This window comes from Eubalaena glacialis, chromosome 17 (genome assembly GCF_028564815.1).
Source record: "Eubalaena glacialis isolate mEubGla1 chromosome 17, mEubGla1.1.hap2.+ XY, whole genome shotgun sequence".
NCBI classification, from domain to species: Eukaryota; Metazoa; Chordata; class Mammalia; order Artiodactyla; family Balaenidae; genus Eubalaena; species Eubalaena glacialis.
The window spans coordinates 44,593,088-44,597,686 of record NC_083732.1 but is presented as its reverse complement, the minus strand read 5'-3'; positions in this window follow the sequence as shown (position 1 = coordinate 44,597,686).

Here is a 4,599-nt window from a genome sequence, read left to right as displayed (position 1 = left end):
ATCTTGTCTTTCTGGTGGCAAGACCACGTCCAGTGGTGTTTTTTGGGGTGTCTGTGATCTTATTATGATTTTAGGCAGCCTCTCTGTTAATGGGTGGTGTTGTGTTTCTGTCTTGCTAGTTGTTTGGCATAGGGTGTCCTGCACTGTAGCTTGCTGGTCGTTGAGTGGAGCTGGGTGTTAGCATTGAGATGGAGATCTCTGGGAGAGCTTTTGCCATTTGATATTACATGAAGCCGGAGGACTCTGGTGGACCAATGTCCTGAACTCGGCTCTCCCTGCTCAGAGGCACAGGCCTGACACCCAGCCAGAGCACGAAGACCCTGTCCGCCACACGGCTGATAGCACAGGGCACTCTCCTCAACAGTCTGTAATAACCTATCTGGGTGTATGACTGTTGTTTCCTTTTCTTCACATCCCAGGGCTCTTTGCTCAAAAATAGTGACCAGGTTCAGCTTAGAGACAGCAACAACTGGTGTGTGGCCCGGAGGCAGATGGGGTTTCTGCTGGCGGGGTCTGTCTCGAGCGCAGTGACAGTGAGCCTTTAGGTGGTGTCGGGGGTCACGCCGCCCTCTTCTCAGATTTTGGGACAATCTGCCACCGTGGAGGCAAGAGAAGCTGAGGGAGGAGTTCAGGTTCCATGCGGACCCACGCCTATCTCATTATTTTTAACAATTACATCATTTTCCATTTTCTTCCTTCCATGGAAGAGTCATAATTTATTTAACTTTTCTCCTTTATATTGTGCCCAGTTTTTTAGTACTTTAACCAATGCTAATACACATGGTATTATTTTTGCAGAATAGATTTCTTGGGATGGAATTGCTGGACCAAGAGTGTGTAAGCATTTAAAGTTGTTCCAATCTGTACTCCTACAAATAGCACATAAAACTATCAGTTATACTAAGGCTTTGACAACATTTAAATCTATCAGTATGATGGATGAAAAAGTATACTTACAAAATTGTTGCTTTAATTTACATTTCCTTGGTTTCCACTGAGCTTGACTTCTTTTATGATTATGATACATGTGTATTATCTGTTTGTATGTAAATTCTCAGTTAACCAATTTTGGTTACCTTTTTCTTGTTGATTCATTAGTGTTCTTTATATATTATGGATATTAACCTTTGCCTGTTATATATGTTAGAAAAATATTTTCTCCTGATTTGTTATTCACCCTTTATAAGAGATTTTAAATTGTGTTTACTTACATCTGAGAATATTTTCCTTTTTGTCTCCAGGGTTTTGTGTCTTACAGAGTTGCACCTTTTACTGAACAGTTCTTAAAAATGTTACTTTTAGACGATTATATTGTTTGTTTTTTAACCTTTGCTTTTTCTTTTCTGTACCCAATATGTTGGCATTCTTTATTCTATAATTATGGATACTATATTACACATGTTTAACAATTTGTATTCTAGAAATACATTCTACCTGATCGTAGTGTGTAACTCTTTTAATATACTGCCGAATTTTATTTTATTTTATATTTTTGCATCCATAATGATAAGTGTTATTGATCTTTAGTTGTGCTAACTTTATCAAGACTTTATATCAGGATCATGAACTATACATAGACTGTGTTAGTCAATTCTCCATAATTTTCTATGCTCTTTTAAGTGCTTAGAATTTAAATAATAACATACTTCCTTGAAGTGATGTTTAGGTAGAATTTACAAAGACCTGTTATTCATTTAAGTATTAGATATTTGATTAACTGTTTAATTTATTCTATAGTTGTTCACCCAGTCATATTATCTATAACTCTTATTGGTCATGGTCATATATATTTTTCCTAGGAAAATGTTCATTTCATTTTCTTTTCCAAATTTATTAATGCAAATGTAAACATTCTGTTATCTAATAATTTTTTTAAAATATGTCTTTAGTTATGTTCCTTTCTTCATTCTAATGTCTTGTGATTTCTCTCTCACACATTCTCATCTTATAAGTGACTTACAAAAAGTTTATTTATTGTATTGGTCTTAAAAAAAAAATCTTGGGGGGCTTCCCTGGTGGCGCAGTGGTTGAGAATCTGCCTGCCAATGCAGGGGACATGAGTTCGAGCCCTGGTCTGGGAAGATCCCACATGCCGTGGAGCGACTAGGCCCGTGAGCCACAATTACTGAGCCTGTGCGTCTGGAGCCTGTACTCCGCAAAAAGAGAGGCCGCGATAGTGAGAGGCCCATGCACCATGATGAAGAGTGGCCCCCACTTGCCGCAACTGGAGAAAGCCCTCGCACAGAAACTAAGTCCCAACACAGCCATAAATAAATAAATAAAATTAAAAAAAAAGAATCTTGGATTTTATTTCTCAAACCTAATATTTATTTTGTTTTCTATTTCATTAATTTCTGCTTTTGACCTCATTTCTGTCTTTTACTTACTTAAATATATTTTGTTGCATTTTATCTAGTTTCTTGAATGAAATGCTTAATATTTATTTTAAACCTATTTTTTAAATAAACATATTTAAGGTATTTTCCCCAAATAATCCTTATGGTATAGTTTTTGATATGAAACTATCATTATCATTCATTTATAAATAGTCCAAAACTTCCATTTTTTCTCTTTAACTTAGAAATCAGGTGTATACATATATATACTAATCCTACATCATCCTTGTAAGGTAGATACTGGTATTATATTCATTTAGCTAAAGAAGAAACTGAGACAGATGGAGGTTAAATGATTTGCTCAAGGTTACACAGCCAATACATGTTAAAGCCTGGACTTGAACCCAGAGAGAAGGTACAAAACCTGTGCTTTAACCACACTGTAAATCACAGGGTCTTGTTAACTGTCAGCCTTTGTTAAAATAAAAGATTGATGTCCTTTAAAAAAAAAAAAGAAGAAGAAAGAAAGAAATCAGGTGTATAAAATAACAAGCAAAAATAAAGGAAAAATGTGAAATTGGGGGAAGAAGCAGAGAATTGGGAGAAGGAAATGTCAGAGAAAGCACCTAGGGTGATGTTAGTATTTCTACCGTGAGGTAGGACTGTTTTTAGGTGACAGTTCCAACTAAATTTAGACTCAATATAAGAAAGATCTTTGTAAAATTCAGGGTTGTCCAAAAAATGAAATGAACTGCCTTTTAAGAAAGTGAGTCTCTATTACAGGAGGTGTTCAAGCACAAGAGTGGGTGATCATGCAACAAGTATATTGCAAAAGGGATTCAAACATGGAGTAGAGGGAATTCCCTAGCAGTCCAGTGGTTTTAGGACTCCACGCTTTCACTGCTGAGGGCCCGGGTTGAATCTCTGGTCAGGAAACTAAGATTCCCACAAGCTGCACAGAGTGGCCAAAAAACAAACAAAACAAAACAAACAAAAAACATGGAGTAGATAATTACTTTTAAGATCTTTCTCACTCTGTTTGCTTTCTATCATATAATTTACTCTATTATAAAGTGTGACAAATAGTGCCACAAAATTATTTTTAATTCAAGTAAACCCCCCACTGTAATAAACTCCATAGGAAATTGAGAATGCTTTATTGAAATGTGATTGTGTTAAAATTAATAGTTTGCTTAAAGCCACATTCCTAATCTGCAGGAGTTGTAGAATAAACAGAGATGAGACCAATTTTCTCTATAGTTTATTAATAAGTCAAAAGAATTTTTTTTTTAAAAAAAGAGAAGCATCATAAACCTTTTCCTTCTCCTAGTTCCTGGGTCTTTAACACAGAGTTTCCCCTTACAAGATAGTTTCTGATTTGGGGTTAATGGCTGGGATGTTTGTGATGCTGATGGAATCTAAAAATGTAGATGTTGCTTCAAAACACAATAAATAAATTATAATCTACTCAGCTATAGCTCAGGTAAGAATTATCCATATCTGCCTTTACTTCTGTTCCCAGACCCTTACTCAAACCAGGGTAATTTGCTACCCATCCTTTGTATGACTCACTAGCGTCTAGTCTCAGGAAGTGAACTGCCCTCCTGGGAGACAGACTTCCCTGTATACAAGTAGGATATGTATAAAAAGATTTGATGACTAAGATATTAATTACCTTTGTTTTAAAATGCAGCTCCTTTTCTCATCTGTGCTGGTATCTTCCATCTTTCTGAAGTCTTACTCTCTGACTTACCACAACTTCCTATGCTAACGTACCGCCAGAATCTTTACCTCAAGCTCTGAACCTAGGGAGCCTGTACAGACTCAACTCTTAATTCCCAAGCTCTTCTTGGCTCTCCACCTCCTGTCTGTTTGTCCCTTCTCTATTGACCAGCACACCTATAATTTCTACTTATTACAATAAACATTATTTATTGTGCTAGATGGTGTATGGACTGATGTTAGTGTTCCCTCAAAATTCATATGTTGAGTCCCTAACCCCCAAGGTGATGGTATTTGAAGATGGGGCCTTGGAGGGTAATTAAGTTAGATTAGGTCATGAGGTTGGAAACTTCTTGATGGGACTAATGGCCTTGTATGAAAAAGGATCTCTCTTTCTCCCTCTCCCTCTCCCTCTCCGTCTCCTTCTCCCTCTCTATCTCCCCATTTGCACTCATCAGGTCAAGGGCCATGTGATGATATAGTGAGGAAATGGCCATCTACTAGCCAAGAAGAGTCCTCACCAGGAAAACAAATTGGCAGC